Source organism: Lontra canadensis, unplaced genomic scaffold (genome assembly GCF_010015895.1).
Source record: "Lontra canadensis isolate GAN:19392208 unplaced genomic scaffold, GSC_riverotter_1.0 scaffold49, whole genome shotgun sequence".
NCBI classification, from domain to species: Eukaryota; Metazoa; Chordata; class Mammalia; order Carnivora; family Mustelidae; genus Lontra; species Lontra canadensis.
The window spans coordinates 8,984,299-9,000,152 of record NW_022631043.1 but is presented as its reverse complement, the minus strand read 5'-3'; the positions used below and the strand labels follow the sequence as shown (position 1 = coordinate 9,000,152).

Sequence of the window (15,854 nt, the reverse complement as noted above, 5' to 3'; positions counted from 1 at the left end):
GCTAGAAAGCCCACAGAAAAGATAATCTCTCACCGAGCAGAGTCCACACTTTCATGTGGTCTTTTCTTTAATGGTGGTGGACAGACTGGGAGACCCAGGGCTTGCATTTTTTTAATTTTTGGCATTCCTCATGGACAAAGAGCCAAACGTGCCAGGATCTCCTCCTTAAATTAGAAGATTGTTAGATTTTGCACAGATATGTTTTTTCCTCCATCGATCATTATATATCTATATATTGATATAGATATATGCGCTTCATTCCTTTTAGGCAAAAAAATGCAAGCAGCGCCAGACTCTCACCATTTCCCAGGGATTAAACAGCAGGAGGTGGGGAAAGGCATGGCCATCCTGGTGGGTCACAGGGACGCAGCAACAGCACTGGCTTGTGAAGATCCACCAGGTGTGACACGGAGGTCTCTGTCTCCTGCTGTTTCAGCTGCAGGTAATAACACCAACTGGCTGGACTGAGCCAAATGCAATGCTTGCTCACAGCTCCAATTTAAGACAACTGCTTTGACAAACTAGTGGGAGTTGGAGCCGAAGGGATATGGGGACAGGGATGCTGATCTCCTCCTCCCGGAGATTTCCTGGGGGAAAAGTCTAGGATAAGGTGCATTTGTAGAGTCAGGAAGCAAAAACTCCCTTCCTCTCTGTACAAGCTCACCTCATCTGCTTTTCTTTGGCAGCCTCCCACCCTGGTCACACTTAGCCCACAGACCAGACTGGGATCAGGTGATGGAGCCATCAAGTGACAGCCTGTAGGAGCTGCAGAGCACCTGGGATGCCCTCTTGCCTGAACCCTTCATGTATCCTTGAGCCTCAGAGGCATGTGCTCAAGAGTCATCAGCTCTTCTATAGTTGGGTCAGATCCTGACCCCAGAGCCAGTAGTCAGGGGCTTTGAGCTCATAGAGAGCTTCTAGCCCACTCCATATGGGTTCTTCCTCTGGTACTGTTAGACTCTTCATTTTAACTTTCATGTGGATATTTAATGTGACCTGAATTCAAGGTCTCTAAGGAATTCCATAGTAGGGCTTCATCACTAGTAGAATTGACTGAAACCCATTCTCCAGCCCCAGGATAAAGGATGGAGTTGCATGTGCCAACATAAGAAAGTAAGGTACATGCTTGTAGGACACTGAAGCAGTTAATCTCAGCTCTGAATACCAAGGAGGCTATTGCAGAGAAAAAGATAGATGTTAGAGGGAGGAATGGCAGGGTGAGAGGTGAGGAGGAAAGCTGGAGCAGGAGAAGGAAGCAGGGCCAATGTTCCAGAAAATTGAACAGCAGGAACCATGCAGGGCCAGAGGGCTTGAGACCCTGGGACTAGATGCTGTTACAACAGCATCTCAGAAGGCAAAGGCATCTGCACTGTCAGCCACACTGTGCACCTCCACTGGTTTCTTGGGAAGAAATTCTTCCCACATAGTTTGGAAAATGACAAGATTTAGTTCTCCATCTTGGAGAGGAGGAGGGAAAATGCCCATGTTGCTGTTGTCTGGGGATGCGCTTTTACCCTCTGGCTTTGAGATGCCAAGATGCTCTCCACCCACCCCCCAGCAACTGCTTGGAGCTGGGGTCGAACAGCTGGATGTGGAATTCGCTAAATATTGGCTCAGTACCTTCATCACTGGGTATTTCTTTCTCTCTCTCTCATTTTTATTTTTCTCACTTTTCCTTCCTGGAACAAAATTGATCCGACCTACTCTCCCAGTCCCTCAGCCCTTCACTGGCTCTTGAACCTCTGTGTTTCACAGAGAAGGGGAATTTCAAAAATACTTTTGGGACTGATTTATATAAATTACAACAGCAGTCACCAGTGCCATGACAGCTCTCTGAGGTGACCACCACTTCATAAAATAAAGGACTTTTTTTTTTTCAACGAAAATGCTATACTCTCAGAAAAAAAGAACAGTCCTTTGCATTGGATGCATTTAAATTAATGGATAACTGTGCATTTTTTCTTATGTTGATCGGGACTGGTGAACATATCACAAGAGATCAATTCTGGCCTATAAGCAGTCCTTTCAAAAACCAGAAATACATGTTTCTCCCTGGTTGCCTGTATCATGGCCACTTCTGAAGGCAGAGACCAGTTGAATCACCTGTCAGAGCTTTCCAACCCCCCCCACAAAATTCTACCGTCTTTGTGCCTCCTTCAAATAAAAGAGAAGTCTGGAAGCACCTCTCTCTTTTTCATCATGGCTAGCAGATTATAGTTCAGAGCTGGGAATGAGCCCTTGTATCAACATGTCTGTGGTGCTGTGCTGGAGAATTCTTTTCTTCTCCAGACAATTATTTTTATTCTTTGCAGTTATACCCCTAGAATTTTATTGCAGCAGTCAGTGTTCAGTGGACCCTTTCCTGATTGTTCACTTTGTCAATGACATAGGACCATCATACCTGCTGTTTGACCAGCAATCTCTCTGGTACCCACCTCACAGCTTCAGGGTGTATAGGCTCGCAGGAAGACCAGCATTAACTCAAGAAATCAAGCAAACTGGAATTAGGGAAGGAAATCATCTGCTTTCACTCACTCCCTCATGCGCCACTATAAAGCATGACTGGCTTTGGAGGTGACTGTGGTTTGAGATGATCTGGTAGACCTCTCCTACTCCATTAGTGATAATCACTAAGATTTGACCAAGTGGGATATGGTTGCCAACACCAAAAATCCATATGCTGATACTTCATGGGGATTCATTTGTAATAGTACTGGGGAAATGAGTAATGGGTCTCATTTGCAGATTTAGAGTCATTATGGAACCAGTTGTTTTTAATAGAATATGCCTTTTTGTCTTTTTGAGATTGACAGCTGCAGTGGGAGCAAGATTAGGATCATATTAAAAAATAGCATAAGCTTTCAAATAGGCTTCCAACTGCAATTGACCTCCTAAATGTCGAGATTGTTCTTTTATGTAAACAACTTGAGCAGTTGGCTAGGAATAGGAAAACAAACGGATGAAATGGAACAAAATGGAAAATGCCTGAGAATAACACACACACACACACACACACACACACACACACACACACACACAAAATTGAATACATATATCTGAACATATGTTTCAACGTATAACTGAAATACATATTATGCTTATATACAATTATAAGTGTGTAGTATACTCATTTATTTACCTTAGTTGCTATTTCCAGATATTTGGGAGGTCCGAGTCGAGCAACAATGTTGGGAAACATCAAAGGTTGCTACTGGTCTGGCCTCTCATATCTGAGTCACTTCACAAAAAGGCACTGCAGCCCTGAGATTTATCCTAGCTGAGATTCATGCTTTCCTAGTGCATTTCAATGACTTCTTTACTCATAGGAACTTAGGATAGATCAAAGCCCAGATGACAACCAGAGCCCCTTCTCCCAAGTTTCTGAACTTAGGGTCTGCCTGAGAATTTGGGGGTTCGGGTGAAAATCAGCATCACAAGTCCCAGGTGTGCTTTTGTAAACTGCATCAGAATGGTGTGTGTGTGTGGGGGGGCAAGCCATAGATCCTCTTAAACTCACAGTCATTTTGGCCCATGACTTTTCTTTGGGAATTGTCTTATATGACGTACACAGTGAAAATCTATTTTTTTCTACTGTCCTCTCACTTCATGGATGGCCACAAACTTTGGTATTCCTTCATCAGGTTGTGGCAGCAAATACATCCTTCCCAGTAAGATTTCTGGTTGAGGTGTATGCTCCAGAAACATCAAGTTGAGTCAGAAACATTGTAGCTCTTATGGATCACATACTCCAATTGCAAAACACCCTCTAAAGCATCCTTGGAGATACTGCAAATCCAATGATGTAGTTGTAATGTTGGCACCTGGGGAGGTCATCACTAATTCTCCTAGTTAACTCCTGTCCAAAAAACTTGTTTAAAGAACAAGCTTTTTGAATGAAGGAATGAAGGGATGTTTCTTTACAAAATGGTTCTGTGGACAAATCTGTTTAGGAAATATGGATCCATTATGGTTTATTGCCATCGTAGCCACTAAGGACATGTTTTGTTGAGAGACTCACAGTACGCGTGACTCAACTGGAGGTAATGATATGTTCTGCGGAAGTGAGAGTTTAAAACTTTGCATTTTCCAAACTTAGAACACAAAATGCTTTTTGGCTCGAATCACCTCTACATGTTCCATGAAATATCATTTGGGAAACATTGGTCTGAAGTTCTTCCCTGTTTTTGTTCACAACATCACCTGGGGTCCTGCCTCTGATTACTGAGTAAGATTCTATTAACTTCTTTCCACATGTCTGCCTTCTAGTGTATAGAATCAGACCTAATGCAAATGACATGTGACCTTGTGTTGGAGCCTAGACACCTGCCATAATATGACCTACCAAACAATTACTCAGCCCATTCTAGTTTATGCCTTTAAACATGGAGTAGCTAAGCTGCATGCCCTACGACTGTTTTAAAAACCAATTAGACATCACCTTCTCCAGAAAACCTGCTTGAGCCTGCACTTATTCTCAGCACAGCAGTTACTGTGGTGTATGGGGTTTGCCTAACTCTGTGTTCATCTGTTCCTCTAGGCTATGATCCCCTTGAGAGCCAGGCACTGTGTTTTATCTATAACTGGATCTCGAGCATCTGGAACATTTGGTAGGTTCTTAATAAGTATGTGTGGAGTGAATGCATGCCTGTGTGCATGAACGCGTGGTATAAAGTTGAGAACCTATATAGGGCATCAATAAGGGCATTGTTTCCAAACTCTTGCTATCAAAAGTTCTGTTACTTTTTTTCTTATTCTCTCCCAAGTGGACCCCAATTGGGAAAGATTCTGTTTAGCAAACTGTATTTATTAAATGAAACATGGTTTCTTTTCTACCATTCAATCAAATGCCTAGTATTTGATGAGCAGGAGGTAAAAGTCATCAGGATATGGTTGAATATAATTCCAGCCAAGAGCAAGATCATTGAAATGCAGCCTTACGATGCTTGCTAACATGAGGTTGTTTCTTTCTTTCTTTCTTTCTTTCTTTCTTTCTTTCTTTCTTTCTTTCTTTCTTTCTTTTTTTAAGATTTTATCTATTCATTTGACAGAGGCAGAGAGGCAGGCAGAGAGAGCAAGGGAAGGAAGTTCTCTGCTGAGCAGAAAGCCCAACGCGAGGCTCAATCCCAGGACCCTGAGATCATGACCTGAGCTGAAGGCAGAGGCTTTAACCCACTGAGCCACCCAGGCGCCCCTCAACATGAGGATTTATCCAGGTTTTTGGAATTCAGAGAATGCACCACCCCCTTGCTATCTCACAGTGCTGGTCACTGAGGCACCAGAGGTCACAGATGACCAAGACCAAAGCCTGGATTCACGTCAGCTTGAGTGTTTGCCACAGGACAGCCTGAAGTGGAGGTTGAAGTCATCATTGAGAGTGCCTCTGGGAGATCGACATGGCATTCCTGAGACTGAGCTGTAGGCACTTGTGACTGGGGCCCTACAGTATGGGCCAGCTTGTTGCTGATCTGGGAAAGACCCAGAGACAATGCCAAGTCCAGCAGGCTCAGTGCCTTCCCCTCTTGTGCTGAGAGGTTTTATCTTTTCCCAAGACTTTACTTGCTTCCAGGCTCAGGCTGGAGTCTGCACTCAGAAGCAAGTAGGGCCAAGGCTTCCTCAGCCACCTCCTGCTTCACCCCTGCATTGCCTCCCTGGCAGCATCTCCCTGTGCCTGCCCTCGAGGTCTCTTCAGCTCTATGTCAAACTTGCCACCTGCACAGTTTGAGTTGTGCAAAAGGCAGAGGTTTCTGCCTCACTCAGTTCCAATACCACTTCCTGGGTCAAACCAGCCAAATGTGAGAAGAAATAGCCAGGGACAAACACTAAGCCTGAATAAGAGCACCCAGCTGCACCTATTAGGGCTATTTTTTTTTTCTGTGTTTATTAAAACCCTGATCCCCACCCCAGAAGAGAAAGCACCTGCCTTTTTAAAAAAGAAAGTTTTTTTTCCCCCCTAAGCTTACTTCTTAGGAAAGTTTGAGATTATCTAATCCAGAATGATTTGCATTCAGGGCTTTGGGGGTAATGTTTGTTGTGATTGAAAGAGACACAACTTTTTCCCCTTCAGTCTAGGGAGAGGGGAACAGAGATTTCCCTGGAATGTGGTACTTATTGTTTTCCTGGTAAGGAGGCTCTAAGTGGCATCTTGGTAAGTACTGAGTTGGGGGACCCTTGGGAAAATATCCCTATGGGGCTTCCTGGAACCCACTGCTAACACTTCTTCCTTCTTATAGGAACGTTAGTGTTAGCAAACTGGGAATAGGAAATAAGTATTATAAATGTGAGTTGCTGATAAATGACTCATGTTTGGTGTTTTAAGAAGTCTATCTGTCTTAGTTTTTGTTCAGACTCTTTTCTGAACCATCCTCCCTAAGTGAGGTTATGCAGTGTTAGTCAAGATTGTTGTAACTTTTCCCATCTGTACTGAGAGAAAATGAAAAATCACATTCAGATTACATGATCAACAGTAATTTGGTTAGGGATAACACTTACTTCTTTTTTATATTTGGGATATTTATGTCACTATAATCTGTCCTCCAAACAAAGCCAACTAATGGCCAATGAGATATTCTTGCAGGAAAGGTCTATGTAGTATCGCTATGGGGAAAGATTTCAGTAATTTTCATAGACTCCTAGCTTCTGCTCGAAGAAGTGAAATAACAAGGGGGCAGAATTCTGTTTGCTGAAATAATAGTCCAGAAGTTTCCAGTCAGACTGTGCTGAATTCCAGCAACCATGTGGAACTTGGTTCCTAAACCTCAATCATGAGCACTCAGACATGGGTCTGGAACCAGACAATCTGGACAATCATTGCTTTCCAGGTTTGGGCTGAACTGAAAGCTTGCAAATATTGTCCGGATCATATATTTGATGAGGAACTAACATTGTATGAAATTCTTTCATTGGCCTTTGTCATTTTGTGTCCTGAAATCTATGATTAAGAGACTAAAACAATGATGCGGGAGGTCCCCCTACTTCTGGTACCACTTCCCACAAGAAGAATTTTCTGGCTACTTTTATGAAGCCCACAGCCTCACTCTTGTCCTGTCAACAAATATTGATAAACCAGATTAAGACAGTTTCTTCATTTGGGGGTTTAGGTCTTAGACGTGCTAAGCTCTCTTCCCAGTATGCTTTGTCTGACACTTAATGCTTTGCTTCTTGCCTCAGTTTATCTTACCAGAGGCTCATGGTCTTGGACACTTACTGGTTTTGATTCTTTTTGGATGAGGTGTGGGCAAGTGGTCAGCTGTGGCCAAACTTCCAGACCAACCACAAATCCGGGTGACAGGGCAGAGCTTTCAGGATAAGAGTGCTCAGGGTCCACAGAGGGAATCCCGGGCATCCCAGATTTTGTCCCCAGACCTCAGAGCCAGGTTAACCAAGGACAAGCGATGTCTGACACAGATTCTGTCCTGCCTGAGAATCTTGTCTGGCTCTCTTCAGCTGATCCTCTATTAAGCTAATTCAGGATTTCCTACTCTGATAATATCCTTTGAGTTTCTCAGATAGATGCTCATCTCAGGTTGGGAATGTGACTGTGCTTGAGTCACTGAACTTGGGCCATTTTCAATCAAAAAGGTCTCTAAACTTATGAAGAACTGGCTGAAAGAGAACTTGGCACAACCGTTCAGATGCGGTCACTTTGAAGCCACATGATTTGAGGTAAGCTGCCAATCGAGGTTTAACTTTTAAAATATCACATCTTTTGTGATGTGTGGATTATATACATAAAGCCTGGCACTGACCTCATCTCAAGGTCAAACTGGAATGAGTGAGAGAGATGGGGTAAGTCCGGGGAGAGAGGCAGGATTCTTGCTCAGGACATGACTCATGAGTTGGGGAGACTCTGAAACATTAATGGTTTTTGTATAGGGCAACAGGGCAGGTGTGGCTCAGAGGACTTGTAGCGCTGTAACAACTGGACCAAAATGTCAACTAGGTTGTGTCTGGAGAGGTAACCACTACGCTCTGACCAAATGACCTTTGGGGTTAGCAAGATGGATACACAAAGCTCAGGAAATGAATCAACAAACGTATCAGGACCTAAGTTACTCAATTGTGTGTGTGTGTGTGTACATTTAAGATGTAGATTTTTCAGAAATGTCAATGCCACAGGGGAAAATGAAAGTGTGTGTGGGTTGGGGCATGTTTGTGCTGGGGGGGGGAGTATGAATGTGTGTGTTCTTATAAATTTGAAGAGAATGGAAATATAAGCATTACCAAAATGTTTATCTTTAGTAAGGTTCTGAAGTAACTCTTTTCATGTAGGAATAGGAAATAAGTATTATAAATGCGAGTTGCTGATAAATGACTCATGCTTGGTGTTTTAAAAAGTCTATCTGTCTTAGGTTTTTTTCAGACTCCTTTCTGCAAAGGATTAAGTCTGGTTATTGATGTTTTCCTTAATTTGGCTCCAATGGTGCTACCATTACTGACCTTCAAGAACCCAGCTTCTCTTACTTCTCATCAGGTATGGCAGGACAGAACCCAGAAAAGCAGCTACTCAGGTCATGCTATGTCTTTGAGACTTCCTCTTAAATTCTCTGCCATTCACTTTTCTGCTGGAATTGTCTCATTAATTTAGCTTTTCTGGCCCATTATTATCGCCAATGTTTGTTTTTGAATTTATCATTCTGAGATATGGAGTCCTGAGTGGATGTTACTCATATAATATCTGCAAAGCCCTTATGTGTCATGGTGTGAGATCCTTTTGGGGAATAAAAGTGTCACAGAGTAGGAAAAATGCAATGGTACCTCCTAGAGGTTCCTCACATGGAATTCACAACAGTAGTTTGGGACCTTGGGATGTGAGAAAACCTTTTAAAAATTTCCATCAATACCCAAGAAAGTACAAGGCAGGGCAATACCTTTATGACCCTAGGTGAAGTAAAAATAAGCACATGCATGAATAGCCAAGATGAGGCTGTCAAGGCCACCAGCAATGTCAAGTGTCTGCTCTGGGCTGGAATGAAATCCTTGGAGAATGGTAACCCTCGTCTTCCTGTGCAGAGCTGCAGCCATGGTGGTGGGCTATGTCACATGCTACCCCACTGCTGTAAAAAGTGGGTGTGCACACTCATTCAGGTCAAACACAGTTTTGTGTGGAAAGAAGAACCTTCATACATACATATGCCTTGCACTGGGTAAAAATAATAAAAAGCATCCTTGGTGGCGAAAAGAGGAAAAAATCCGATGTAGCTCAATGAAGAAATTTTACATTGAAGAATCTTATCCCAGTCATTGGTCAAATTAGTGCCAAGGTTAATATAAGTGAGATCCCGGTTCAAGCATATAAAGGAGTCAGGGGGAAAATATCCAGATTTTTGTTCTTTCTTTCAGTACGTATCTCCATATGTTTAAAATATCGTACATTAACTTTCTCCTATTTAAGATACCATGCGTTCATTGTTTCTAGTTCCTCAGGCCACAATTTTGTGAGTCCGCGAACAATGAGTCAGTCCCTGGTGAAAGTCAAGTCCAACCAGTTTGTTTAGAAAAGTTTCATCTGGGTATTAAGCACTGGGGAAGCACAGGGTGTGTGTCATATACTAACCAACACACATTTGTAGGCCTGCAATCTTGCAGGAGTCACAAGCTCACCTCTACCTTTCTCTCTCCCACCTTAGGCTAGCTCTGGAACTTCAGAGGAAAGAAGGATAATTAGTCAAAGTTAATGGATTAAATTGCCTACTTAATTCACTCAACACTCCCCGAAGGCTTCAAATCCACTTGCCTGTCTGAAGAGAGTGAAAAACCAGACCCCTCTAATGACTCTCCCTGGCTCAGCTCAGAGGCTATCTTCAGAGTCAGGGCTAAGGAGAGCCTGGGGAGATTCATTGTCAGAAAAAGCTATGTTACGGGAAGAGTGCAGATGCACTGGGGGGAAATGGACAAAGCCCTCCATGTTCTCTGCCCAAAAAGCCTGCAGATGTCCCGTCCAGGGAACATCAAGACTTAATCTAATGTTAAAATGGTTAAAAATAAATTGCAGATGGGGAAAAATCTGCCTGTGATTTCCTGCATACAAGACTGAATATGGACAATTAGATATTTGGCAGGTTATCACAGAAGCAGTAAGGACTGAGAACACACACACCTTCTTTCTCTTTAAAACCAATACCCAATATTTCAGGCATCTTGAGTGGGAATTTCAGATCAGAGTTATTGGGGTGGGGGGCTGGGAGGAAGAAGCAGGTGCTTCTTCTTGAGCAGCAGAAACCCAGGCTGAGGTGGTGGCCTTGCCATCCCTCTCCTCCTGGGGTCTTGCTCCCTCACCCTTGGCCTATCCCCTATGTACCTGTGGATCTCAGCTTCATAGTCACTTCTTTAGGAAGACCTTCCCCAATTACCCTGGTTCATTTTTCTGTCCTTTTCTAATGCTGCCCTGCTATAAAGATAGCAAGTTCACACTGAGCTGTGGACCTGGTGGCGATCCCAGGAACAATGAGGTCTTTGAAAGTCTGCATTTCCTTTCTCATCTCTTTCCCCAACCCCCAGCTCAGTGCCTGGCACCTGGCCTTTACTCAATGAGCAGCTGAATAATGCATGACTGAATGAGTGAACAAATGAATGTCTTGATGGGGAGTGACTTGGTTTCATCAGGTGAATGACAGAGGTAAGATGAGATTGAATTTAGAGAGTTCTTGTGGACATCCGTTTGCACAAAACAGGCACTGCCCATTGAGAGCAGAAACCCAAGTGAAGAAACCAAACCCCAGGGATCACTACTACTCAACAGAACACAATGACTGTGTTGAAAGCAGGATGCTGAAGGAAGAGAAAGTGTGAAGATGTTTGTAATGATGTTTAGCTCATATAACCAAAACTCAACTATCTGGAGTGCTGTGAGAAGGAGTAGATTGCATTGTCTAGTTAGGTAAGATTTTACCTCAAATACCTTTTCATTTTTTTGCTTTAACTTGTTGCTGAGTTTGATATTGATGTTTTAAGACAGTTCATTGGATGATAATTATGCTAAACTATTCTCTTATATTAGGGTAAACTTAAATAATGGGAGTCCTCATTACTTCCTGGTGAATCATGTGTTTCTTTGGAGGGTGGGATTCTGAAGTGTGGGTAACTTACTGGTACAGCCATGGACTCCCAGCATGCATTGGGTACTGAGAAATGGAATGGACGAATGCCAGTGCTGAAAGGTAGTGAAGGGATCCTTCAGGCAGACCTGCTCTGGTGTAGTTGAGAACACTGGGAACTGGAGATGAGAAGTGGCTGTCCAAGACCTTAAGGCAGTCAGTGGAGCAATTAGGGCTCCAACTTCGTTCTCTGGAGTTTCCATTCAGGCCCTTCCCACTCTCATTTGGACAAATTTTGGGTCCTTCAGAGATCTGTCCCAGGATCATGAGACTCACAAACTACAAGACTAACCAGTTTAGTATGAGGAACCTGTGATCCTCAGCATCAGGTCAACATGAGGGTTTTGATCATCAGGGTAATCAGATAAGAATTCTTTCTTTTCTCCCTAGGGACACAGAGAGCAGGATCTAAGAAAAGTCCCAGCTGGGATTGATGAAGACACAATAACCCACTATGGTTTTTTGTTCTGCTTCCTGCCCAGCCAGCTTCACTCCCTCTACATCTCCTTGTCTCCTGGGCTTAAAATTCCCGATTGCAAGTGGGACTGCATCAAATGGTGGGTTGTCATTTTATCACGAGGTAGACATGACAGCTGCCCAGCTTAGGCTTTGCCATGCAAACAGCGATCACATCAGGACACTCATGGGATGAGATGCTACCTAGGACATGAGGATAAGCTGGAGGAAAATCTAGTCATTTCCTGGAGTTTTCACAGAAAATTCCTAAATTTCAGTGGCTACCCATCTTGAGAGGGTGCATGTTTGTGTGTACATGAGTACGTGCATGCGCGCGCGTGCACACACACACACACACAGAGTTTTGAGTCTGACTGACCCAGAAACAAAGTAGAAGGTAGACACCCAACATCTATCCTCAGGCCACAGTGGGGAGGCAGTTTGCCCTGAAATCAGACATAACTGGGTTCTAATTGCAGCCCTGCTATTACTGGTTACATGTCCTCTAGGGAATTAATTAATCTCTATGAATCACAATTTCCTCATTTGTAAAACAGGCATAGAACACTTACCCTGTAAGTTTGGTATGGAAATTAAATGGAAAGGATAAGAACAACACTCCCAACATGGTACCTGACCCCAGACTCTTGATCTCTGTTAGCGTTAGCGATGCTGTGGATATTTAGTCATACCCCTAGCAATGAAGTGCATTTACATTCTGCTTTGTCCTGTGGAATACCGAAATTCTACCTATGATTTCAGTCTTCACAGAGCTGGCATTATTTTCTTGGTAACAATGATGATCAAAGTCAGCCTAGAGTGTAGAAATGACTAATATATACAATGAAATAGAAATGTATACTTTTCTCCAGGTGATTCTTCTAAAAAGCCTTGAGGAGTAATAGCAAAGTGTCAGGATTGGGATGCCCATCCAGGATGGGTGAATGTGAAAGGGATGGATGGACAGGGCTGAGGATTTCAAAATATCTGAGGACTCAGATCACTGAGAAGGGGCTTGCTTCTGAAAGAGCAGGTGCACCTCCCCTGGCCTATCTCTTGTCATAAAAATCAAGTTAAAATTATTAATGACCTCACACAATACTTTTTACAGTGACACGAAAGCTTCACCCTTTGGTATCCTCTTGTAAATTTTAAGTCTAAGATTCAGTCTCTTTGTTGCCCCCAGAATCCATTCTCCAGAAGGCAGCCAAAGTGATCTCCTAAAAATCTAAATCTGATCATGTTCCTGCCCTGCTTAAAAACTTTCTATCATTTCCCTTGGAATAAAATCTAAAACCAGCAGCCTTGTAGCACTCTGCTCCTGTCTCCTTCAACTTCATCTCATACCCCTTTCTTCCCTGCTTGTGAGGTTCTAGCCACGTGGGCCTTATTGCTTTTTCTAACACACCAAATTTTTTCCTACCTCAGGGTCTTTGCACTAGCTGTTTTCTCTGTCTGCAAAGCTCTTTTTCTAGTTATTTGCATCTATAGTCCTCTCAGAACGCAAATAGAATCTTCAGAGACCTCCATAATCCTTCTGCAGTAATTCTATCCACCCTCCTATTCATAGATCTCTACTTCCTTTGTAGAACCTATATGTTTTAGTTCATTGTCTGCATTCCTCATTCTCTTAAAAGGCAAACTCCTGGAAGATAGGGAGCAAGTAAGTCTGCTTACTACTGGATCCCCAGGATCTAGAACACAGAGTGCCTATTAAGTAACTAAATGAACAAGAGCTCAAGCCCACAAACAGATTTTTAGATACAGCATGCAACCAACAGGGAAATGTGATATTTAATGTAAGGACCATTTTCCTAGGTCTTCAATTCACATCTCATGTTTTGTCTTTATTCTGAGAGAGCCAATGACCATGTTGATGATTCACCCAATAATCTCATCTGGACACCCTTCCCTAAATGTCAACATTTTAATTTTTGGTCTATTTCAATGACCTACTTCTGCTATTACAATCTCATCTTTCAATAGTCCACCTGGGATTTAAACTTCTTGGCTTTCTGTTTTCTAACTTTCATTCCACCTGTAGGCTCAGAGCATAGAAAGCCTCATTGGTAACTGAGACTTGGGTTCAGGAAGCCAAGACACCAAATCAATGAGCAGAACACCTGCACCATGTCAAGAGTTAGGGATGCAAAGTGTAAATGCTCAGCATGTCCAAGCACAACTTGGATACCAGAAACCAGAGAACTGAACCAGCAAGTTTAACCCAAATGGGAACAGATATAGGGGCAGGGAAGGTGCAGGACATCAAAATCAAGAGATTATCTACAGGCATAGACAAGGACTGGAAGATTCATACAAGGGTCCAGAGAGAATTCTTAGTGACTTCTCTTGCTCCTTCAAACCACTGAAGACTCCTGAAATAGGCATTGGGATGGCGAGAGATATTGCATTAGAGTTATTCTTGGAAATCCAGAACTCTATGGATTTTCGTGACAATCTGGCTTCTTACTTCTCATCAAATCTGTCTCCTGCCAGTGATGTTTTTCAATCTAATTCCAATTTGTAGTTTTTAGTCTTCATCTTACTGGGCCTCCTGGTTATAGTTGACATCATTGATTACCCCTTCCTTCTCAGAATGCTCTGTTCTCTAGGCTTCTATAACATCACATTACCTAATTCTCTCCTGATCGTTTGGATTGTTTCCTGTGTGTTTCCATCATGGGATCCTTACTCTTTCACCTCCCATCTGGTGCATCCGAGTATCTGCTCTGTGCCTTCTTATTGGTTTATGTTATATATTCCCTACAGTGTTCTGTGCCATTCTCATACTTTCAATGATCATGCAAATCCTGATGACTACCAGATTGCTCTCTTGTGCTGTTCTTTCCCGCCAGAGCTTTAGAAGTGTGTGTCCAATAGCCTTCTGGAGATCTTTCTCTGAACCGTCCCAGGCACCTCAATCTCCACATGTCCCAAACTGACTTCCTAGTGTTTCCCTCCCAGTCTCCTACCATTCCAGTAGGCCCTATTTTAAAGGGCAGTTCCATCATTGACCCAGTCATTGAAGCAAGAAACTTGGAGGTCAAACTTGACTGGTTCCTCTCCCTTGCCACCTATCACTATCATTTCATTCATTCATTCATTCATTCATTCAGCAAACTGTAATCAAGCCTTTCTATTTAGCAGGTAGTGTTCTAACTGCAGGCTCAACAGTGGGTAAGTGAAATATGTTATTTCTGTCTGCATGATGCATAAAAACCACTCTGACTTCACCTCTAAAGTATCTTTTTCCTCTGTATCCCCTTCTCTTTTATTCCTAGCAGTACTTGGCATATAATAGATGCTCAATTAATCTTTATCAAATGAAAGACTGAATACATGCTGATGTAACTATCTGAACATCTGTTGTCTGCATAGCACAGATTAGGGCTCAGCATACTGAAGTCATTAACACCATTTCTAAGCACACATTACGAATTAATAGACGTCTAAACATCTGGCCAATTTAGCTGGAAACCACCCATCCCCAGTGAAGCGTTAGTGTGTTTTATCTGTGTTATGTAAACACTCAGATGGTCTGGGCTGTCTGTGGAACTGACTGGGGGTCTGGCAGAATGTGGGTTCAGCCAAACCACTGCTGATCTCTTCCAGATGCACGTCTTATCTCTGAATCACACACACAACTCACTGACTTCTAGAGCTAAGCCTAAGTACAAACTCTGAGAGCTTGTGGGCATTTCCACTGATTCAGTCATTTCCACTTGGTAGTTTGTGAATATCAATACAATTCACTGGCTTGTAGGTCTGATGGCATCAAAATGAATTGAGATTATACACACTGAACATGGTACAGATGGGTTATATCCAGGCAGAACTCAGGCATCACAAGAAATGCATGATATGGTTAAACACTGAGTTAATAATCTTTGACTGATAATGACATATCATCCCAACTATTTCATGACACCAGTAAATATCTTTAGGAAATCCTCAAAGATAATATTTCCACTCTTCCTATCCAATTTTGCCAGATGGCTCAATCATGAAGTAAAACCAAGCATCTTTACCTTTTTCTTCTTGGTGCTCAACAATTAGTGGCAAGGTTAGGTACAACTGAGATGAGAAAAATTAGGAATTTTCCCAATTTCTGCGATCAGCTTAAATAGGAATTTTTTTTCAAATGGAAAGAGCAAAAAGGAAAAACAGAAACACTAAAACCAAGAAAGAGAATTTTATGCAGTTACTGAGGTATCCAGTGTGAGTCACACATCTCCTCTCAATAACCAGCATTCAGGCTTGAGCTACAACAAGCAGAGGGAGCAGGGAGGACACTGTTGGCTGGTC

General features: G+C 42.7%; 1 protein-coding gene across 3 annotated transcripts in view; it reads right to left on the bottom strand.

Annotated features, from left to right (window-relative positions):
- Window positions 1-15,854, bottom strand: part of ADCY8 (adenylate cyclase 8) — a 215,718-nt gene that overhangs the window by 81,125 nt on the left and 118,739 nt on the right. The window lies entirely within an intron of this gene.